Source organism: Plecotus auritus (genome assembly GCF_963455305.1).
Source record: "Plecotus auritus genome assembly, chromosome: 7".
NCBI classification, from domain to species: domain Eukaryota; kingdom Metazoa; phylum Chordata; class Mammalia; order Chiroptera; family Vespertilionidae; genus Plecotus; species Plecotus auritus.
Genome location: NC_137774.1, coordinates 37420827 through 37445699, shown reverse-complemented (window position 1 = coordinate 37445699; position 24873 = coordinate 37420827). Strand labels below are relative to the sequence as shown.

The 24873-nt window shown below is 41.1% G+C and overlaps 1 protein-coding gene and 1 pseudogene across 2 annotated transcripts in view; one reads left to right on the top strand and one right to left on the bottom strand.

Annotated features, from left to right (window-relative positions):
* Window positions 1–24873, bottom strand: part of PAFAH1B1 (platelet activating factor acetylhydrolase 1b regulatory subunit 1) — a 133471-nt gene that overhangs the window by 75706 nt on the left and 32892 nt on the right. The gene's annotated exons all lie outside the window — the stretch shown is intronic.
* On the top strand, window positions 19889–20931 carry LOC308252541 (mitotic spindle assembly checkpoint protein MAD2A-like; annotated as a pseudogene). The gene is made up of 2 exons: window positions 19889–20128; window positions 20584–20931. The product of its transcript is annotated as a mitotic spindle assembly checkpoint protein MAD2A-like (transcript).

Here is a 24873-nt window from a genome sequence, read left to right as displayed (position 1 = left end):
CGGATTCACAAATGATGAGAAAAGAAGGGACTTTTAACAAATAGTTATATTGTTTTACCTTTTTAATATGGAAAATTTCAAGTATGTAAGAAAGTAGGCAGAATCTATACTAACAAAAGTCTAGGTGGTCCTCACACCCTCACGCGCAACATCATCACAAGATGGCCACCACAAGATGGCCGCCACAAAATGGCTGTGTGCACAGCGGTGGCAGGGTCCTATGGCCACTGTGCAGTGAGGCCTGGGGGTTCCGTGGCTCCACGTGGCGTGGAGGAGGCCAGTCCTGGCGTCTCCACTGCCTCGCACGAAGGAGGCGGGTCCCGGAGGAGGTGGGTCGTGGCAGGGGAGGGCAGTTGGGGGTGATCAGGCCAGCAGGGGAGCAGTTAGGCGTCAATCAGGCCAGCAGGGGAGTGGTTAGGGGGCGATCACGCAGGCAGGCAGAAGCAGTTAGGGGCAATCAGGCAGGCAGGCAGGAGAGCAGTTAGGAGCCAGTGGTCCCGGATTGTGAGAGGGATGTCTGACTGCCAGTTTAGGACATCCCAAACCGGCAGTCGGACATCCCCCAAGGGGTCCCAGATTGGAGAGGGTGCAGGCTGGGCTGAGGGACACACCCCCATGCACGAATTTCATGCACCGGGGCTCTAGTCTATGTATATAAAAGCCTAAGCGACCGAATGACCAATCGACCAGTTGCTATGACGTGCACTGACCACAGGAGCTCAACCCAGGAGCTTCCCCCTGGTGGTCAGTGTGCTCCCATAGCCAACCTCCCACACCTGGCCAACCTCCCATGGTTCCTTGGCTACCTGACCCTGATTGGCCCCAATCGGCCCTGATTGCCAGCCAGGCCAAAGGACCCCACCTATGCACGAATTCATGCACCAGACCTCTAGTTAAAAAAATAAAACCTCATATACCCATCATCAGATTTCACAATTGTAAACTCATGCCTAATTTGTTTAATCTATATTCCCACTCATTTTCCCCTCATTATTTTTTTAAAGATTACTTAATTAATTTTCAGAGAGAGTGGAAGAGAGAGGATGATAGAAACATCAATGTGATAAACATCGATCAGCTGCCTCCTGCATACCCCCAACCGGGGATCAAACCCACCACCCAGGCATGTGCCCTGACCGGGAATTGAACTGAGAACCTTTTAGTTCACAGAACAATGCCTAAGCAACTGAGCCACACCAGCCAGGGCTCCCCTCCTTATGTTGAAGCACATGCCAGATATCACATTATTTCACTCATTAATAGTTTAGTATATACCTCTCTTTAAAAAACTTTAAAAACAATCACAGCACCATAATTACACCTAAAAGGATAACAATAATTTCTTAAGGATATTTGGCCCTGCCCTTTCATCTTTGCCTCATCAAAGACATTGAGTGATAAGAAGACATGGGGAAATTGGACAAGCAATATAATTAAGCAATCTTGGATAATAGAACTATCCTGGATTATTTGAGATTGACCCACAATTTTTTTTTAATATATTTTATTGATTTTCAGAGAGAAAGGGTGAGGGATAGAGAGCTAGAAACATCAATGAGAAAGAAACATTGATCAGCTGCCTCCTGCACACCCCCCACTGGGGATGTGCCCGCAACCAAGGTACATGCCCTTGACGGGAATCGAACCTGGGACCCCTCAGTCCACAGGCTGATGCTCTATCCACTGAGCCAAACTGGTCAGGGCGACCCACAATTTTCTTATGGATAAATTAAAAGATTAACATAGCCCTGGCTGGTGTTTCTCAGTGGTTAGAATGAAGGTCCTGCAGACAGAAGGGATGAGAGTTTGATTCTCAGTCAAGGGCACGTACCTGGGTTTTGGTGAAGGAGGCAACCAGTCTATGTGTGTGTGTGTGTGTCTCTCTCCCCTCCCACTCTCTGAAAATCAATGGTAAAAAATATCCTCCAGTGAGGATTAACAACAACAAAATTAATATAAACAATTGATCTTTTTTAAAAAATATATATTTTGTTGATTTTTTTACAGAGAGGAAGGGAGAGGGAGAGGGAGAGAGAGTTAGAAACATCAATGAGAGAGAAACATCAATCAGCTGCCTCCCACACACCCCCTACTGGGGATGTGCCAGCAATCAAGGTACATGCCCTTAACTGGAATCGAACCTGGGACCCCTGAGTCCGCAGGCTGACACTCTACACTGAGCCAAACCGGCCAGGGCCAATTGATCTTCCATTCAATTAAAATTAATATTACTATTATAACTGATTTACACCACATATAAGTGTCAACAGCTAAAATTTCACACAGCCCTAACTGGTTTGGCTCAGTGAGGAGTGTGCAGGAGGCAGCTGATCGATGTTTCTCTCTCATCGATGTTTCTAACTCTCTATCCCTCTCCCTTCTTCTCTGTAAAAAAATCAATAAAATATATTTTAAAAAAATAAAAAATAAATAAATAAAATTTCACACAGTAAAATGTTTTATCTGCAAAACTTAACCCAGGAAAATTGCATGTAGTCAAAATCATGACCACTAAAGGCTTTCACAGTAACAGAAACCATAAAAAAGAGACTTAAGAAGACATGATAAATATTTCAAATTTCCTTTGTAAAATTATTACAAGAAGAAAATCAATCTCAATGAGAATAATTTAGTTAAAATAAAAATGAAAATTGGAAGTGGTATAACTGCTAATAAATACATATCCCTAAAAATTCACTGAAGTTAGTATAATTCTGATTAAAACTTTTCACCCTAACTGGTTTGGCTCTGTGAAAAGAGCGTTGACCTGCAGACTGAAGGGTCCAGGGTTCAATTCCAGCCAAGGGCGCATGCCCAGGTTGTAGCCTCGATCCCCAGTAGGGGGCATGCAGGAGGTGATTCTCTCTCATCCTTGATGTTCCTATCTCTCTCTCCCTCTCCCTTCCTCTCTGAAATCAATAAAAAATATTTTTAAAAATTTGGATTCACAAATGATGAGTCAACATGTCCTTGAGGTCAATACATAACAGTAAAACTATGTTTCATAACATAGGGCACCACTGTCCAATAGACATATATTATGAAACATGAATGTACTATAATTTGAAATTTTGTAATAGCCACATTTTTAAAGGGAAAAGGGTAAACTTTCATTTTTATACTCTTTTAAAATCCAATGTATACATTTTACACTTATAGCATATCCAAATCCACACTAACCATATTTCAAGTGTTTAATAACCCATGTGACTAGTGGCTACCAGACTGGATAGTACAGGTCTGGGAGAAGGCAATGCAGATAGAAAGAATGGTTTAAGCAAAGGTATGAAGTTAAAAATGTGGAAGGCATGTTCTGGGAACAAGAAATGGCTTCAGGAGAAACCAAGATGGTGGCATAGGTAAACACCTAAACTGCTGCCTCACACAACAATATCAAAACTACAACTAAAAGACGAAACAGACACCATCCAGAATTTCCACTCTAGTTGTAGAGTGGAAATTCTACAACTAGAAGGAAAGAGGAAAGCACATTGAGACTCAGAGGAGCTGCAAAAGGCTGAGGTACGGAGACGCGCGTGCGTGGAGAGGACTGACTGCTGAGTGCATGGGCGGCTGAGTGCGTGGCTGGCTTTCTAAAGTGGGAGGGAGACAGAAACTCCCAACTGCGCTGAACTTCAGTTCCGGGTGAGAATCTGGGAATCCAGACTCATTCGGGGAGAAAGTGGACTGGCAGCGGGCGAAACTCGAGGGCGGCTTTCTCTCAGAGGTGCTTGCAGCGATTTCCAAGAGACACTGAGACCCAGGGGCCTCATAAAGCAGGGCTGACGGGAAGCAAAGGCTGTCTGATCTGCCCTGAGACTCCGCCCCATCCAAGCTGAGCACAGAGGCTTTTGCAGTTTTGCAAGTCTTGTCTCATAAGGGTGTCTCCAGCACAGAAGTTCTCCCAGCATAGACACAGCTGATCCTCACAGCCAATTGGCCTGGAGGTCAATTCCTCCCAGTGATACCAACAACAATCAAGGCTTAACTACAACAAGGCTGTGCACACAGTCCACAAAGGGGTGCACCAAAAGTGTCCACCTCAGGTAACTGGGGAGGCTGAGCCACTGGGCCCTATAGGACACCTACCACACAAAGTTACTCTACCAACTCAGGGAAGCAGCCAAAATGTGGAGCAAAGAAACAGATCACAAATGAAAGAAATGGAGGAAAACAAACGACTGGATATAGAGTTCAAAACCATGGTTATAAGGTTTTTCAAGAATTTCCTAGAAAAGGCCGATAAATTTAGCGAGACCCTTGAGGATATGAAAAAGGACCAACTAGAAATTAAACATACACTGACGGAAATAAAAAATATTATACAGAGACCTAACAGCAGACTAGAGGATCTCAAGAATCAAGTCAAAGATTTGAAATACAAAGAAGCAAAAAACACTCAACCAGAAAAGCAAAAAGAAAAAAGAATCCAAAAACTTGAAGATAGTGTAAGGAGCCTCTGGGACAACCTCAAGCGTACCGACATCCGAATTATGGGGGTGCCAGAAGAAGAGAGAGAGCAAGATACTGAAAACCTATTTGAAGAAATAATGACCGAAAACTTCCCCCACCTGGTGAAAGAAATAGACTTACAAGTCCAGGAAGCACAGAGAACCCCAAACAAAAGGAATCCAAAGAGGACCACACCAAGACACATCATAATTAAAATGCCAAGAGCAAAAGACAAAGAGAGAATATTAAAAGCAGAAAGAGAAAAACAGTTAATTACCTACAAGGGAGCACCCATACAATTGTCAGCTGATTTCTCAACAAAAACTATGCAGGCCAGACGGGAGTGGCAAGAAATTTTCAAAGTGATGAATAGCAAGAACCTACAACCAAGATTACTCTACCCAGCAAAGCTATCATTCAGAATTGAAGGTCAGATAAAGAGCTTCACAGATAAGAAAAAGCCAAAGGGCCAAAACCGGTTTGGCTCAGTGGATGGAGCATCAGCCTGCGGACTGAAGGGTCCCAGGTTCGATTCCGGTCAAGGGCATGTGCCTTGGTTGCGGGCACGTCCCCAGTGGGGGGTGTGCGGGAGGCGGCTGATCGATGTTTCTCTCTCATCGATGTTTCTAACTCTCTATCCCTTTCCCTTCCTCTCTGTAAAAAATCAATAAAATATATTTTAAAAAAAAAAAAGCCAAAGGAGTTCATCACTGCCAAACCAGTATTATATGAAATGTTGAAAGGTATTCTTTAAGAAGAGGAAGAAGAAAAAGGTAAAGATAAAAATTATGAACAACAAATACATGTCTATCAGCAAGTGAATCTAAAAATCCAGTGAATAAAAAATCTGATGAACAGAATAAACTGGTGAATATAATAGAATTAGTGGCATAGAAAGGGAGTGGACTGACAATTCTTGGGGGGAAAGGGGTGTGGGGGGTGCGGGAAGAGACTGGACAAAAATCATACACCTCTGGATGATGACAGTGGGGAGGAGGTAAGGGCAGAGGGTGGGGTGTGAACCGGGTGGAGAGCAGCTATGGGGGGGAAAAAGAGGAACAATTGTAATAATCTGAACAATGAAGATTTATTAAATTAAAAAAAAAAAAGAAATGGCTCCAGTATAGTGGCTGAAAAAGAGTGTATGAGAGAGGGTGGAGGTAGATGGAGGGTTGTGGAGGGGGCTGTAAGACTGGGAAGATCATCTGGACTGGAAGGTTTTGATGATCTTGAAGCTAGTCGGCCCTCTTTGCTATGGAGCTGCCTATATTGTCTTTGTGTAAGACCAGACATAAACCAATAACCTTCTTCTTCCAAAGAGAACTTTCTCTATTCCCTTCAATAACACACTCCTTTCCCCTCCCAGTTGCTATTTCTACTGTCCCTCCTTCCACTATTGACTGTACAGAGAAAGGAAGGACTGAATTCCAGGCCTCCAAATGATGGTCCAGAAAACCACTAATGCTAAGTTATATAAAACACCCTAAATCATGGTTTTCATACTTTCCTTTTTTTTCAAAAGCTTAGTTTTCCAAACAAAATATTGTACAAAATGCCACATACGTGTGTTTTTTTAAAAAAGCAAACAAATAAAAACAGAACTTCCCTGTTTTTTACTATCTTTGTTCTTTTAATTTCTATTTATTGATTTTAGAGAGAGATAAAGGGAGAGAGAGAGAAACATCGATTTGTTGTTCCACTTATTTATGCATTCATTGGTTGCTTCTTGTATGTGCCATGACCGGAAGTCAAACCCTAAACAACTGAGCTACCTTGCTGGGGCCTAAATCTTAATAGTTTTTAACTGAAGGTTAAAAGTCTAAATTTTCTCATGTCATTAAATAATTGTCAAGAGCACCATCTTTTAATGGTTGATAAATATCTCATTGGAGGAGGGGAAATGGGAGATATCTGTAATACTATCAACAATAAAAAATATATTTTATAAAATCTCATTGTATTTGTTTTTCACAGGGCCTCTATAGTTATTTTGGGTGGGACAGTCTTTTTCATTTTTGAATTGAACTTTTTATTTTGACATAATTATAGATTGATATAAGAAATAATAGAAAGATTCTTTTTTTTTTTAAATATATTTTATTGATATTTTACAGAGAGGAAGGGAGAGGGATAGAGAGCTAGAAACATCGATGAGAGAGAAACATCGATCAGCTGCCTCCTGCACACCTCCCACTGGGGATGTGCCCGCAACCAAGGTACATGCCCTTGACCGGAATCTAACCCGGGACCCTTCAGTCCGCAGGCCGACGCTCTATCCACTGAGCCAAACTGGTTTCGGCAATAGAAAGATTCTTTATACCCTTATACTCTACCCCAATAGTAACATCTTTCAAAACTATAATACAATATCCTAACTAGGATATTGACATTGATACAATTAACATACAAAACATTTCAATCAACAGGATCCCTCACCTTGCCCTTCCATAACCAGTCACATCTACTTCCCTCCCATCCCACCTCCTTCTTAACCCCTGACAACCACTAAATAAAGAACAGGTTTGTTCTTTATTTTCTAGAATTTTGTCAATTTAAGAATATTATTTAAATGGAATCAAATAGTATGTAAGCCAGTCTTTTGGAGATTGGCTTTTTTTTACTCAGCATAATTATCTGGAGATTGATCTAGGTTGTTGGGTATATTCAGTCGTTTATTTCCTTTTTCTTTTTAAATATGTTTTTATTGATTTGAGAGAAAGAGAGGAAGGTAGAGGGAGAGAGAAAGAAACATGGATCGGCTGCCTCCTGCACACTCCCCACTGGGGATTGAGCCCACAACTCACGCATGTGTCCTGACTGGAATTGAACCAGCAACCTCTTGGTGCATAGGAAGACACTCAGAGGTAAGCACCTTCAACAAAAACTTCTCTATGTATATTCAGGTATATATATTTCTGAGTGTATATACTTGGATTTTGAAAAATAAAGTTGGGCCGAAACCGGTTTGGCTCAGTGGATAGAGCGTCAGCCTGCAGATTGAAAGGTCCCAGGTTTGATTCCAGTCAAGGGCACGTACCTTGGTTGCGGGCACATCCCCAGTGGGAGGTGTTCAGGAGGCAGCTGATGGATGTTTCTCTCTTATCGATGTTTCTAACTCTCTATCCCTCTCTCTTCCTCTCTGTAAAAAATCAATAAACTATATTTAAAAAAAATAAAATTGGAATCATAATATATTATTATCCTGCAAAATATTTTCTAAAATTAATAAAATAGCATGGACTGATGTCCAGGTTGGTACTAGAGATCTACTTTATTCTCTTTAATGGCCGCACAGTATTTCATAGCAGAAATGTGCCATAATTTACTTAACTATACCCTACTGATGAATTAAGTTATTTTAAAATATTTTGCTATTATAAACAAAGTACTTCAATGAATACCTTTCTTTTAGAGTTGAAATAGCTAGGTCAAAGGGTTTGCAATTTAAAATTTGTCACAGATGCTCTCAGATTATCCTTCAAATTTACTTACCAATTTACAATCATAGGATTTGAGAACATCCATTTATCCATATTCTCACCAACAATGAAATATAAATTCTTGCAACTTTTTTACTATTTGGGAAATGAAATAAAAACTAAAAGTCAGCCCTAACCGGTTTGGCTCAGTGGATAGAGCGTCGGCCTGCGGACTGAAAGGTCCCAGGTTTGATTCTGGTCAAGGGCATGTACCTTGGTTTCGGGCACATCCCCAGTGTAGGAGGTGTGCAGGAAGCAGCTGATATTTCTCTCTCATCGATGTTTCTAACTCTCTATTCCTTTCTCTTCCTCTCTGTAAAAAATCAATAAAATGTTTAAAAACAAAACAAAACAAAAAAACTAAAAGTAATTATTTGTAGGTTATATGATTACTTACCTGGGAAAAACCAAGAAAATTAACTAAAAAACAACAACAAAATTAAGTTTTGACCAAAGAGCCAGGTGTGTGAGAAGGAAAGCACTTTCATACCTACAGGAAGTATAAATTGTACTTTGGAGGGCAGTTTCTCAGTCTGAGTCAAAAACATTAAAAACATGCATCTCTTCCGACCCAGCAATCAAAACCCATGATATTTTTCCTGGAGAAATAAGGAAACGTGGAAAGATTTAGCTGCAATAATTTTTACTGAAGCATGGCTTATAGCTTGCAAACAACCTATATCTCCAAAAACAAGGGACTAGTTAAGTGATGGTTCATTCATACAGTTACACACTACACATCCATTAGAAGTGATAATGTAGATCAAAATTTGTTGACAAGTTGATGTTTTCATATTATAGTGCTCAGTTTAAAAGATCACAAAATAGTATATACAATATGATACCAATAAAAATGTGTATAAATAGTCCTAAATTACCCATCAAATTTATTTTTGTCGAATTTAGTCTCCTCTAAAGGTAAACTCTTTCTTGAAGGCAAAGCAATACAGCCATCTAAATGTAAGCTTAGTATTTGACATCTCAGCTAAGCTACCAGGAGTAGATGCAAATATAAAACTCAGAGATAATCCTGACAAAAAGAAATGCCTGTTCTAGGACCTTAAAATGAGGCTTCTTAATGAAATTAGCAGCTGTTTGAATAATCTCTCTCTGTTTGTTTATAAAGAGCACAAACTCTGCCAGCATCTTCCAAGATTATTTTAAGTGCCCCCAGGAACCTTAGGAACCCCATATTGCTCCTGTCATTTAGATGCTTATCCACTGGTTGGACAAATCCAAACAAGCTGCTGTCAGCTAAACATTGTAGTGCCCCCAGCAAAAAGGAGGGTCAGTGTTTGCTCTGAGACAATTCCTTGTTTTCCCAAACCATGAATCAGCCCCATTGTCCCACCAGCCTCTGTCCATCAAGCATTATGCTCTTCACAGCGAATGACAAAGGCAGGAACAAGGCAAAGAAACTTGAGACTCTGGGTGAGGAGGAGAACGCAAGGCCATAACATTTAATCTTGCTTGTAAAGAGAGAGGGTTTCAGAGGGTCTGCTTCAGAGAAATGGTTGGAAATGTGTCAGAAGACTAATTTCATGGAGAAAATCTAATTAACAAAATAATACTTGGCAGTTGATCAGTATGTTTTTTAATTCAAAGGTAAAGGAGTCTCCAAATGTGAATGTATAAAATTTTTCTGGGCACCCATCCATGTCAGACTTATCCTTTCTTCCTCCACTGGCTTCCCTTTCATCCAAGTTTCTTTTCTCCATCCTCCTCCTCCCTGCTCCTTCCCAGTTGGAAACAAATGATAGTTTAACCTGGATATTTGGACTATTTGGTAACAGAGTTTTTTCTTGTTGAAGCTCAAGAATATTCCAAAGAAAAGATTTCTAATTACATTTTTACAGAATAAAGTTTGCAGGACCACGGCCAGTTCACATAGCAGAGTTGAGACATGTGACCACTTCTCATGGTTAGGACAAATAACCATGCTCTTGGATCCCTGTTGCACCAAATCTCAGCCTTTCCAGTTTTCAAGGATCAGTAAGCTCAAAATTAAGTAGTAAATACTGACTTGATCCTGAGTACTGGACAGATTTATGGGAATAACTTGGATCTTGGAAAAGGCTACTCGAGGTTTATTGAAGTTCAATAATGAATGTTGACAATAGTACTGAAAGCTTTGTCTTCTTGGCCAAGTGCTAGCTTATCTTGGATTCTTCATCTGTAAAATGGGAGGAATAGCCAAAACCGGTTTGGCTCAGTGGATAGAGCGTCAGCCTGCGGACTGAAAGGTCCCAGGTTCGATTCCGGTCAAGGGCATGTAACTTGGTTGCGGGCACATCCCCAGTAGGAGGTGTGCAAGAGGCAACTGATCGATGTTTCACTCTCATCGATGTTTCTGACTATCTATCCCTCTTCCTTCCTCTCTGTAAAAAATCAATAAAATAAAAAATAAAAAAATACACAAACAAGTTCTTAAAAAAAAAAAATGGGAGGAATAACATTTTTACTCCTATCTCATACGGTTGATTGTGGGTCAAATGAGATTATATAATGACAAATACTTTGTAAACTATAAAGAATACTACAAGTATGTCACCTGTATATTCCAAGACTCATCAGGCTTTGGTACAAAGAACTATTTCATATAATACAATGGCAGTTAAGTTAAGAACAAGTTCATTGCAACAAATGGCACTGGAACAATTGGACATCAATATGCCAAAAAAAGGTATAAAAATGAGCATGAAATGAATCATAGACCTAAATATAAACCTAAAATTATAAGCCTTCTAGAATAAAATAGAGGAGAAAATATTTGTGACTTAGACAAAAATTTCATAGAGAAGACACAGCATGAACCACAAAAGAAAAAAATAAATTAGACTCACTAAAATAAAAAGTTCTGTTCTTGAAAAGACACTGTTAAGAAAATGAAAATACAAGACACAGACTGGAAGAATATACTGCAAAACACACATCTGATAAAAGATTTGTATCCAGAATATATAAAGAACTCTCACACTCAATAATATAAAAAACAGCCCAATTAAAAAATAGGCAAAAGATTTTTTTAAAAAATATACCTTATTGATTTTTTACAGAGAGGAAGGGAGAGGGATAGAGAGTTAGAAACATCGATGAGAGAGAAACATTGATTCAGCTGCCTCCTGCACACTCCCTACTAGGGATGTGCCTGCAACCGAAGTACATGCCCTTAACCGGAATCAAACCTGGGACCCTTCAGTCTGCAGGCCGACGCTCTATCCACTGACCCAAACCGGTCAGGACAAAAGATTTGAACAGACACTTCACCAGGGAAGAGGAAAAGATAGTAAGTAAGCACATAGGAAAAAGTTCAACTATCACTATCCATTAAGTACATGAAAAATTATAATGAGATATCACACCACATACCTATTACAATGGCTAAAATAAAAATAAACAAATTGACCATATCAAATTTATAGAGGATAAAGAACAACTGGAATGAACTCTCATGCATGCTGGTGGGAATGAAAAAATAGTACAGCCCTAACCGGTTTGGCTCAGTGGATAGAGCATTGGCCTGCGGACTGAAAGATCCCAGGTTCGATTCCAGTCAAGGGCATGTACCTTGGTTGCAGGCACATCCCCAGTAGGGGGTGTGCAGGAGGCAGCCGATAGATGTTTCTCTCTTATTGATGTTTCTAACTCTCTATCCCTCCCCCTTCCTCTCTGTAAAAAAAATCAATAAAATATATTTTTAAAAACATAGTACAGCTGCTTTGGAAAACAAATAGGCAGTTTAGAATAGTTAAACATACATTTATCACGATGCAAAAAATCCTACTCCTAGGTATGGAGTCCTTACAGATGAATAAAAATATATCTCTGCACAAAGACCTGTATGCAAATGCCTGTATCAGCATAATTTATAATTGTCAAAAGGTGAAAACAAACCAAGTGTTCATCAACTGGTGCATAGATAAAGACGTCTGGTACAGCCATACAGTGAAATACTATTCAGCAATAACAAGGAGCAAATTATTGATACACTGACATGGATGAATCTTAGATAAATTGTGTTCAATGAAAGAGACCAGGCTCCAATGATTCTATTGTTGGACATTCTGGAAAAGTCAATACTGCAGGAACAGAAATCAGATCAGCAGTTGCCAGGTGTTAGGGGTAAGAGTTTGGAACAGACTCAGAAGAGAATGTGGGAACTTTTTGGGGTGATATCTTCATTGTGGTGGTATTTATGTGACTGCATATGCTGGACAAGAGTCATAGAACTGTGCACCTAAAAAATATGTAAATGATTCCTTAATAAATCTGACTTTAAAAAAAGAACAGTTTAGCGGGTCCTCAAAAAGTTAAACATAGCCCTGGCCCATGTGGCTCAGTTGGTTGAGCATCATCCCATGCACCAAAAGGTGGCCAGTTTAATTCCTGGTCAGGGTACATGCCTGGGTTGTGGGCTCAATCTCCTGGTCAGGGTGTATGTGGGAGGCAGCCAACTGATGTTTCTCTCCCTCTCCATCTTCCTTCCTCTCACTCTCTGAAATAAATAAATAAATAAAATAAACACATTTAAAAAAGAAAGGTAAGCATAGAATTAGCATATGATCCGACAATTCCACTCCTAGGTATACTAGTATACTCCAAAAAAAGTGAAAGCAGGTACTCAAACAGACATAGCAGCATTATTCACAATAGCCAAAAGTTGGAAACAACCCAAATGTTCATCAGAAGATTAATGGATAGCCCAAGCTGGTTTGTGGCTCAGTGGATAGAGTGTCAGCCTGCATACTGAGGAGTCCAGGGTTCGATTTGGGTCAAGGGCACATGACGGGTTGCGGGCTTAATCCCCAGTAGGGGGCCTGCAGGAGGCAGCCAATCAATGATTCTCTCTCATCATTGATGTTTCCGTCTCTCTCTCCCTCTCCCTTCCCTGAAATCAATAAAAATATATTTAAAAATAAAAAAGCATTAATGGATAAAAGAAATGTGGTACAGCTCTGACTGGGTGGCTCAGTTGGTTGGAGTGTTGTCCCATACACCAAAAAGGTTGTGGGTTCCTTCCCTAGTGAGGGAATGTTCAGGAGGAAACCGATCAATATTTCTCTCTCTTATCAATGTTTCTCTCTCATATCAATGTTTCTCTCGACAGAAGGAAAGAAGGAAAGAAAGAAAGAAAGAAAGAAAGAAAGAAAGAAAGAAAGAAAGAAAGAAAGGAAAGAAAGAAAGAAAGAAAGAAAGAAAGAAAGAAAGAAAGAAAGAAAGAAAGAAAAAGAAAGAAAGTAAAAGAAAGAAAGAAAGAGTAAACAAAAGAGAAATAAAGGCATTAAAAACACATGTTAGGGTGAGGATTAAAAAAATAAAGTGGTCTATACATTCAATGGAATTTCATTCAACTATAAAAAGTGAAATTCTGATACATGCTACAATATGGATAACCCTTGAAAACATTATGCTAAGTGAAATAAGCCACACACAAAAGGAATATCATATTATATTAAATAAATATTATAAAAGTCTATTGTGCTAATTTGATATATGAAGAATGGGACTTCATAGCCCCTCTATGAATTTGTAATCACTCTTTTTGTTTGTTTGGTAACGTTCTTGTTGCATTTTTCTTTTTTAAAAAATACATTTTTTTTGTTTGTTTTTTTAAAATATATTTTATTGAGTTTTTACAGAGAGGAAGGGAGAGGGATAGAGAGTTAGAAACATCAATGAGAGAGAAACATCGACCAGCCGCCTCCTGCACACCTCCCACTGGGGATGTGCCCGCAGCCAAGGTACGTGCCCCTGACCGGAATCGAACCTGGGACCCTTCAGTCCGCAGGCTGACGCTCTATCCACTGAGCCAAACCACTTTCGGCGAAAAATACATTTTTATTGATTGATTTCAGAGAGAGGAAGGGAGAGGAAGATAGAGATAGAAACATTGATGATAAGAGAGAATCATTGATTGGTTGCCTCCTGCATGCCCTTACTGAGGACCAAACCCGGGTATATGCCCTTGACTGGAATCAAACCTGGGACCTTTCAGTCGGCAGGCCAATGCTCTATTCACTAAGCCAAACCAGCTAGGACTTGGTGCATTTTTCTTTTCTTTTTTTTTTTTTTTAAATATATTTTATTGATTTTTTACAGAGAGGAAGGGAGAGGGATAGAGAGTTAGAAACATCAATGAGAGATGGACATCGATCAGCTGCCTCCTGCACACCTCCCACTGGGGATGTGCCCGCAACCAAGGTACATGCCCTTGACCGGAATCGAACCCGGGACCCTTCAGTCCGCAGGCTGACGCTCTATCCACTGAGCCAAACCGGTTAGGGCTTGGTGCATTTTTCTATTGCTACATTTATCCTTTCCTTGTTGATTAGTAAGAGATATTAATTGTTTGTCTATGCATATATTACAAATATTTTCCCTAGTTTGCCATTGGCATTTTAACTTTGTGGTGAGATTTGGCATAAAGAAATTTTTTGTTGTTTTTTTCAATCAGAACTGTTTTCTTTTTCTTCATGTTTTCTACCTTAAGGTCATATTTAGAAATTCCTTCTGCTCCCCAAGATTATAATAATATTCATTTTTTTTTCTTTCTGGAACATTTATGGTTTTATTTTACACATTACTTTGTATATGGTATAGGATGGAAATAATAATAGCTAATATTTATGGGGCACAGTTTGTGTAATAGGTACCATGTTCTTACTTTTTAGCATCCATTATTTCTTTTAGTCCTTACAATAAATGAAGTAGGCACTTTTACTACCTTGTTTATAAATATGGGAGAAATGAGGCTTAGAAAGGTTAAGTATCTTGCCTGCAATTACATAACTAATCAGTGTCAAAACTGGCATTCAAACCCTAAGTCTCTTTACTCTCAAAAGATCTTACTTGCTGTATGTATTTTCTTCCTTCCACAAATATCATGAGTCAAATTTTCAAATATCCTGTTATAAAATCCATCACTGATCAAAATGCCACTCTTATCATCTAGTAGCTTTTGCTAAGTTCTTGGGTTTATTTTTGCCCTTTTCTATTCTATTGATTCTTTTGTCTATTCATGTGCCAGTGACATACTGTTCTAGGGACTGCTGAATTATTTATACATTCTATTATCTGGAAGGCCAAGTCATCCCTAAATGCTCTTCTTTTTCAAAGTTTTCTGATCTTCTCTTCATTATTTATACTTCCAGAAAAACTTTACAGCTTTGTTGCAAAGTCCCAAAGAAATTCCATTGAGATTTTTGCTGAATAAAGGTGGGGGGCTGGGGATGCCTTGCTTGCTGAGAATTGAGTTCGTCAGGTTCCTCAGTCATAGCATACTTGGTCTGTGTAAGGCCCTTCCCTTATCTTAACCCCTCCCTTAGTCTTGGTCTACATTTTCCTTCCCCTCCTTCATAAACACCCACTGTTACATGTTTGAAATATGCCCTTGGATACATATGTATTCTTGTAAATATATACTGCTATTTCCAGTCTATGTTTTAAATTCCGAATTGGTCCAAGGATCTTTTTCTGTTTTAAAAATTCAACACTGTTTTTATGACCTATTTATGCTGCTGCATGTAAAAATCTAGCTCATAGGTTCTACCGCTGAGGAGCATTATACAGGATACACCCTGATAGGAATAAAATAATATCTCATTGTTTTAATTTGATTTAACTGTGAATTTGAACATTTCTTCTTATGCTAGTGAGTCATTTGCATTTTTCCTTCTGTGAATTACCTATTGATTGCCTTTGCCCATTTCTCTAGTGGACTTCCCCTTCTTTTGTGTGGTCTTTTTTTAAAAAATATGTTTTTATTGATTTCAGAGAGGAAGGGAGAGGGACAGAGAGAAACATAAATGATGAGAGAGAATCATTGGTTGGCTGCCTCCTGCAGGCACCCTACTGGGGATTGAGCCTGCAACCTGGGCATGTGCCCTTGACTGGAATCGAACCTGTGACCCTTCAGTCCACAGGCCGACGCTCTATCCACTGAGCCAAACCAGCTGGGGCTTGTGTGGTCTTTTAAATATATATATATAGCCAAAACCGGTTTGGCTCAGTGGATGGAGCGTCGGCCTGCGGACTGAAGGGTCCCGGGTTCGATTCCGGTCAAGGGCATGTACCTTGGTTGCGGGCACGTCCCCAGTGGGAGGTGTGCAGGAGGCAGCTGATCGATGTTTCTCTCTCATCGATGTTTCTAGCTCTCTATCCCTCTCTCTTCCTCTCTGTAAAATATCAATAAAATATATTAAAAAAAATAAATATATATATGTATTTTTTTTTTTACTAACTTCAGAGAGGAAGGGAGAAGGAGAGAGACATAGAAACATCAATGACAAGAGAGAATCATTGATCGGCCCCCTCCTGCATGCCCTCCACCAGGGATCGAGCAATCCGGGCATGTGCCCTTGACCGGAATCAAACCTGGGACCCTTCAGCCTGCAGGCCAATGCTCTATCCACTGAGCCAAACCGGCTAGGGCTGTGTGGTCCTTTATCTTTCACATACTCTGGAGTGCAGATTAGTGTATAGTTGGTAATAGGAATCATACTTTATTTTTCTCCCAATACTGAGACAGTTTCCCTGACATCATCTACTGAATAATTCGTCCTCTCCAGGTTGACTTATATAGTGTTATCTTCATCTTATATCAAATTCCCATAGATGTATGGGTCTATTTCTGAGCTGTCTATTCTGTTTCTCTGGTTTATATCTATTCCTGTAGCATATCATTCTTGCTTTATGACTATGGCTTCATATTATATCATAAAATCTGGTTGAGCTAGCCCCTCCCCCCCATTGCTCTTCATTCCCAAAATTAATTTAGTTATTCTAACAAGAATAAGTTTGTCCAATTTCTCAAAAAGTCCTGATGGCATTGCATTTAATTTATAGATAAATTTTGGGAGTGGGAACTATTTCTTTACACAAACTGTCAGTTAATGCTTCTGTGCTTAGCTCTAACTTCCACTCCCACCTTGAGAGGTATTCAATACTTCCAGCTTCCAACTTCTGAGGCTTTCTACAGCCATTGTTCAAAATGAATCTACTGCTTCTTCCTTCTTGTGGCCTTATTTCTCTGGAGGACTTAGCAGAACAGAGACAGCTGAAACCTAAATCAATTATTACTTATTCATTCTCTTTCCATCTTCCAAAATGTAGTTGACATTTTATATGTTTCCTCTGCTACTATTCTCTTTGACCTATGGGCTTATCATAGTTTTAGTTCTTTCCTATGACTTTAATAGGGTAACAGGAGGAACCATATAAACCTTTATTTGTTTTTTTTAAAGTTATTTTTTTAAAAAATATATCTTTATTGATTTCAGAGAGGAAGGGAGAATGAAAGAGAGATAGAAACATCAATGATGAGAGAGAATTATTGATTGGCTGCCTCCTGCCCATCCCCTACTGGAGATCAAGCCCGAAACCCAGGCACGTGCCCCTGACTAGAATCGGACCTGGGACCCTTCAGTCCATAGGCTGACACTCTATCCACTGAGCCAAACCAGGGCCATATAAATCTTTAGATTTAATTGGCATGATTAACCAGGCATCCATTAAGTTTTCTATTTATCATACCTTTTTTTTTTTCTCCTTTAGTGCTTTATATTGGATAGGCTAAATTCTCTATTGTTGATTTAAAAGATACACCTATTTTTTTTATTCTCCTTGTGGTTATTCCTAAATAGTACAGTGCTGGTAAATGTTTACCGATTAGTTCTCTGAGGGGGTAAAAACACACCCTGATTTGTAGTGTTTGCCAATTTTCATGGTATAAATACTCCCTTCATGGCCAATTTCAAACCTCCAAGGTAGAATCACTGAATCTGGAGTTGGAAATAGAGGGGCAGCAGCATGCCATTATATAATACTAGTGGCCCGGTGCATGAAATTCGTGCACATTAAAAGGGGATTAATTAGAGGAAATAATTTAATATTGCTATTTGCCCTTTCTCTATAATAGAAGTGTCAGAGATGAAAGAAAATTAGTAAAATGTATATGAAAACCTTCCTCCTGTCAGAGTCTGGGGCTCACCATGGGACCCAGAGTCAAGTCCCCGCCCACCCATATGCACCTCAAAATCATGTGAGACCCAAACCCAGCCCCCCCCCACCCCCCCCGCATTGGGCTAGATCCAGACCCGGCCAGTCCCACCCTTGTCAAGTCCTGCCGGGCAGGGGGCATAGCCTCAGGTCCCCTGGCCCGGCGCCAGGATAGGGGGCATGGCCTGAGGTCCCCCAGCCCAGACCGGGGCGGGGGGCGTGCCTTGAGTCCTTCGTCAAGCCCGCCAGGTGGGGACACGGCCTGAGATCCCCTGTCAAGCCCCGCTGGGTGGAGGGAATGGCCTGAGGTCCCCTGGCAAGCCCTGCCAGGCAGGGGGGCACAGCCTCAGGTCCCCCGGCCAGGCACCGGGATGGGGGTGCAGCCTCAGGTCCCCCATCAAGCCCCACTGGGCGGGGGCACGGCCTGAGTTCCCCCGACCCAGCATTGGGGGTGCACCTTGAGGTCCCCCATCAAGCCCCACTGGGTGAGGGGCATGGCCTGAGGTCCCCTGTCAAGCCCAGCCAGGCAGGGGGGCGCAGCCTCAGGTCCCCTGGCCCGGTGCTGGTGTGGGGGCGCAGCCTGAGTTCCCCTGTCAAGCCCCACTGGGTGGGGGGTGTTGTCTGAGGTCCCCTGGCCTGGTGCCGGGGTTGAGGGCGTGGCCTGAAGTCCCCTGTCAAGCCCCACTTGCGGGGGGGAGCAGCCTGAGGTCCCCTAGCCCAGCACCAGGACGGGAAGTGCACCTTGAGGTCCCCGGTCAAGCCCTGCTGGGCAGGGGTATGGCCTGAGGTCCCCCAGCCTGACACTGGGACAGGGGGCACAGCCTGTGTTCCCCTGTCAAGCCCCACAGGGGTGGGGGAGGGCGTAGCCTCAGGTCCCTGCTGATTGCTCGTTAAGGCTCTTTATGGGAACTTGGCCTCAGCTGTGGGTATAGCCATTTTTGTGACAGAATGATGGTCAATTAGCATATTCCCTCTTTATTAGATAGGATTTCCACCATACAGATATAGTAGATGTGAATAACCTCACAAACATAGCTACTAGTAAAATATAGTTACAATGCATCTTGAGTATTTATTATTTAAAAAAATTTTTCCTGCCCTAGCCGGTTTGGCTCAGTGGATAGAGCATTGGCCTGTGGACTGAAGGGTCCCAGGTTCGATTCCGGTCAAGGGCATGTACCTTGGTTGCAGGCACATCCCCAGTAGGGAGTGTGCAGGAGGCAGCTGATCGATGTTTCTATCTCAACGATGTTTCTAACCCTCTCCCTCTCCCTTCCTCTCTGTAAAAAAATCAATAAAATATATTTTAATTTCTTTTTCTTTTTAATTCTCACTCAAGGATATGTGGTTTTTTGCCCCCAATTGATTTGAGAGAGAGAGAAAGGGGGAGAGAGAGAGAGAGAGAGAGAGAGAGAGAGAGAGAGAGAGAGAGAGAATCATCAATGTGAAAGAGAAACATCAATCCGTTGCCTCCTGTAGGTGCCCTGACTAGGGATGGAACCCGCAACTTAGGTATGTGCCCTGACCAGGAATCGAACCTGAAACATTTTGGTATGGAATGACTTCACTTCAGAGCTCCAACCAACTGAACCACCTGGCCAGGGCAAGTAGTTATTACTTTAAAAAATATATAATTAGTTTAATTGTAAAAGTGCATAAATTATGTTTTAATGATGGCTGTAGTTAACAACTGGCTTGCTTAAAACTTATCAGCTTTCACAAGCTGGACAAGCCAGTTCCAGCATACAACTGCCCTTGTATTAGTAAAATCCTAGATTATATTGATTTTTCCTATCAAATTTTTGACCATTTTATTGAGGCACAATTGACATATGATAAGATGTGCATGCTAGAAGTATTAAACTTTATGTTTAGACATTTGAAACCAGTGTCAGGAAGCAGCTGCGGAGCCTTGTGGTTGGCATCTCCTGTGGGCGTGGGCCGAATCTGTGGGCCTGGCCATGGGGGGGCAGTACTCCTGGGAGTTCTTTTCATTTGGCATCAACAGCATTGTATATTAGTGTGGCATAAAGCCCATATATCCATCTGGAACCTCTGTTCAAATGCAGAAATGTGACTCACCTTGCTAGTAACTGATCCTGAGTTCATGAAATACCTAAATAATGAGATGGAACAACTAAAAGATTGGTTACACAAGTGTTCAGTTCAGAAACTGGTGGTAGTCATCTCGAATATTAAAAGTGGTGCCCAGCCCTAGCTGGTTTGGCTCAGTGGATAGAGCATCAGCCTGTGGACTGAAGGGTCCCAGGTTTGATTCCGGCCAAGGGCACATACCCAGGTTGCGGGCTTGATCTCCAGTGTGGGGCATGCAGAAGGCAGCCGATCAATAATTCTCTCTCATCATTGATGTTTCTATCTCTCTCTCCCTTTCTCTTTCTCTCTGAAATCAATAAAAATGTATTTAAAAAAAAGTGGTGCCCAGCCGGTGTATCTCAGTGGTTAAGCATTGACCTATGAACCAGGAGGTCACGGTTCAATTCCTGGTCAGGGCACATGCCTGGGTTGCAGACTTGATCCTCAGTGTGGGGTTACAGGAGGCAGCTAATCAATGATGCACTTTCATCATGGATGTTTCTATCTCTCTCTCCCTCTCCTTTCCTCTCTAAAAATCAATAAAAATATATATTTTAAAAAGGTGGTGAGGTCCTTGAAAGATGGCAATTTGATACTGAGTGGATAAGACTCCCAAAGAAGACAGTACACCCAGAGAAAAGTCTCAGAAAGCTATCCAAGGTGAAATGTGTTCAGTGATCAGACAGATCACAGCTATAGTAGCATTTCTGCTACTGTTGGACATTTCTTATTCACTTGATCTTCTTATTTATGCAGATAAAGATTTGATTGTACCTGAAAAGTGGGAAGAGTTGGTACCACAGTTCATTGCCGATTCTGAGCAAGTTCATTGGGTTCCTTCATTACTACAATTCACAAAGTAAACAGCAGAGTAGCCCTGTCCATGACTGAAGAAAGAGGGAAATATTGAGAAATGAAGTGGAAGAACTAGCAGCTTCTATCAGCCTTCAACCTTCAACCATACTCCTCTCACACATGAAGTATGAAATCACAAAATTAAGATGGAAGCCTGAAGTTAAAGAGAACAACAACAAAAAAATGTCAAGACCATTTTTCCTGAAGCTCCCTAGTGTCTCAGTCTCTTCAGATTCTCCATAAAAGATCCTTTGTCGAAGTGCTTTTCCTAGAGGGAGGTTGTGGACAGAGTGGCTACTGCTCACAGCTTTGGGTCTGGAGCACAGTTTTGTTTTTTTTAAAAAATATATTTTATTGATATTTTACAGAGAGGAAGGGAGAGGGACAGAGAGCTAGAAACATCGATGAGAGAGAAACATCGACCAGCTGCCTCCTGCACACCTCCCGCTGAGGATGTGCCCGCAACCAATGCACGTGCCCTTGACCGGAATCGAACCTGGAACCCTTCAGTCCGCAGGCCGACGCTCTATCCACTGAGCCAAACCGGTTTCGGCTGGAGCACAGTTTTTAATTTATTCTCAGCAATGCCACCCATCACAAGTTTCTGGAAGAAGGCTATGATCAGCATCACAGCCAAAATGCCCTAAAACACAGCAGAAGAATGAGGAGGAAAATGTAACAGGGTATAAAGTACATGGTGCTCAATAAATGTTGAATTTTTAAAAATGTTTGGAAGGAAGGATGCACAGCAACAGTTATTTGTGTTTACCTCTGGTCTGGTCACTGGAATTTAGGGGAAGTAGAAACTTTCATGATTTCTTATACTGAGTTCTATATTGTTTGAATATTTTACAATCAGCAGAGAGCACTGCTAGTATTGTAAGTTTAAAAACTTTGAAAAGATAGCCCAAGGTCTAAACCATTACCATGTCATACTATTACTCTTACCAATAAAGGAGGTTCATGAGTGGGGGAGGGGGGTGGGGACGGAAAGAGACATCTGCAATACTTTCAACAATAAAGATAAAATTTAAAAAAGAACTCCCAGCCGAAACCGGTTTGGCTCAGCGGATAGAGCGTCGGCCTGCGGACTGAAGGGTCCTGGGTTCGATTCCGGTCAAGGGCATGTACCTTGGTTGCGGGCACATCCCCGGTGTGGGGTGTGCAGGAGGCAGCTGATCGATGTTTCTCTCTCATCGATGTTTCTAGCTCTCTATCCCTCTCCCTTCCTCTCTGTAAAAATATCAATAAAATATATTTTTAAAAAAAAACAAAAAAGAACTCCCAGCCCTAGCCGGTTTGGCTCAGTGGATAGAGCCTTGGCCTGCGAACTGAAAGGTCCCAGGTTCGATTCCGGTCAAGGGCACATGCCCGGGTTGTGGGCTCGATCCCCAGTGGGGGACTTGCAGGAGACAGTGGATCTATGATTCTCTCTCATCATGGATGTTTCTATCTCTCTCTCCCTCTTCTTTCCTCTCTGAAATCAATAAAAATATATTTTTTAAAAAAGAACTCCTAGTGCATACTTGGTGTGTGCTAAGCATTTTATAAATATTTAACACATAACGAGGTACAATCATTTTTCTTGTTTAACAGATTAGGAAACTGAGACTCAGCTAGGTTGTATAATTTGTCCAAGGTGACACAGCTAAGAAATGTCAGAGCGAGAGGATGACTCTGGGTCTTTGGCTTGAGAGTCTATTCATAATCACTATGCTATACCAAAATACTACTATCAGCTGGGGGAAGGGACAAATATTCCTGGAAATCTGAGAGTAAGGTCCAAACCAGCAAGTGTAATCTCTTTAAACCTTATATTTTACACTTAAACTTCATTATGTCACTTTCTGTCTCATAATGCATGTACATTTGTTTGAAAAGAAAAGCATGTGCGTTATTTCCCATCAAGTCAAATGAATGCTCCAGGAGAATGCCCCGTGTCTCTCCTGGGGCTTCATGTATCCTGGGCACACCACTGTGTATATCCACAGAGAACTGTTTGCCCCTGGTTGAGAATCACAGACAAAATCCCCGTTGCTTCTGGCATTCTCTGGTAGATCAACTAGGTCAGAACGTTTTCCTAAGATCCTGAAAGACATCAAACATCAGTTAACTCTGGTCTCATCCCTGTTCCAGTTCAGGGGATATATTCTTCCTCTTAAGTAAAGCATACCAAATGACCTGACTGGTGACAGCTGACAGATTGGCGGACCTGCTGGCCAGGATATGACATTCCTCAGGCTGGCCCTAGCTGACCCTGACTTGGTCAACTGTTCCTCACAGCCCACAGCCCACTTTCTAAGAATTCACACACAGTGACTGCTGCAATGATACAGTTCAATCCCACACACAGTTGTTAAATGTTTAGTAAGTGCAAAAGTTCATCAACAAAAAAAAGTGGGGGATAGATAGTGGTAATGGTTGCACAATATTGTGAATGTAATTAAAGCCACTGAATTGCACACTTAAAAACACTTAAAGTGGCAAATTTTGTGTAACATATTTTACCACAGCAATAAAATGATTTAAAAAAAACAAATTTATCCACAGGTAAACAATATTTTGTCTGGGCCTCAAGGATATTCTGGGGTGGGGCGTGGTAACTGTTTCAGATGAATGGAACTATTAGCCAAGGGGAGAGCAAATCCAACCTTGCTGAAACCCCTTCAATGGCTCCCCATTATTCTTGGGATAAAGACCAAAAGTCTTAACAAGCCTATGAGGCCCTATGTGGTCATCTTTCTGATTTCATTTTGTGCCACTTCTCTCCTTGCTTTTCTGTCACAGCCACCTGGCCTTCCTTCTCTTCCTTTCAACATGCCAAGCTCCCTTCCACCTCAGGGCCATTGCAAAGGGACTTTTTCCCTTTTGCTTGAAACTCTTTTTCATCCCACTTCATTCTTGGCTCACTCAACTAAAGCATCACTTCCTCAAAGAAGCCCCCAGTATGGGTCAGATTCCATGTTATACATACTGATAAAACCATATATCTCCCTGTTGTAACTGAAAAATCAAAAAAAAAACAAAAAACTCCAAGTCACAGTGGCTTAAACAAAACTAAAGTTCATTTCTCTTTCACATGTGTAAGTCCTGGGCTAATCCATGGTGCCTGGAATCCAGGTTTTCTTCAGTCTTGTTGTTCCACTACACATGGCTTTCATTCCCAAAGTCACCTTATGATCCAAGAAAGCAGTTGGAGCTCCAGCCATTATGTCCACATTGCCACAATCAAGAAGAAGAAAGAGGAGAAAAGGGCAAGCCTCCTCCTTTAAAGACATTTTCTGGAAGTTATACATACCATTTCTGTTACTATTGGCCAGAATTTAGCCACATGACCACATCTAGATGCAAGAAGGCTGATAAATGTATTTGTTATTCTAGGTAACCATATGTTTACCTGAAAGTGGACATTTACCTGTGCTACTCATAAAGGGAGAATGGACATTGAGGGACTACTAGAGTATCTATCACAATAGCATTAATCTTATTTTGTAATCATACATTTATTTAAGGTGATTATTCAACTGAAGTATTTTCCCTCATTAGATTATAAACTTTATGAGAGCTGGGCCTTGTCTGCTTTTGTTTATCATCGTATCCCCTGTGCCTAGCATGGTGCTTGCACAATAGGCATTCCACAAAGATTTGTGGACTAAATGTGGAAAGCAGGCTATCATTCATATATATATATATATATATATATATATATATATATATATATATACTCATCATTGATGTTTCTCTCTCTCTCTCTCTCTCTCTCTCTCTCTATATATATATATATATATATATATATTGATTTGAGAGAGGAAAGAACAGGGAGAGAGAGGGGGAGAGAGAGAGAGGAGAGAGAGGGAGAGAGAGAGAGAGAAACATCAATGATGAGAGAGAATCATTGATCGGCTGCCTCCTGCATGCTCCCTACAGGGGATCAAGCCCGCAACCTCGACTGGAATCGAACCTGGGACCCTTCAGTCTCTTGGCTGGGCTCATAGGA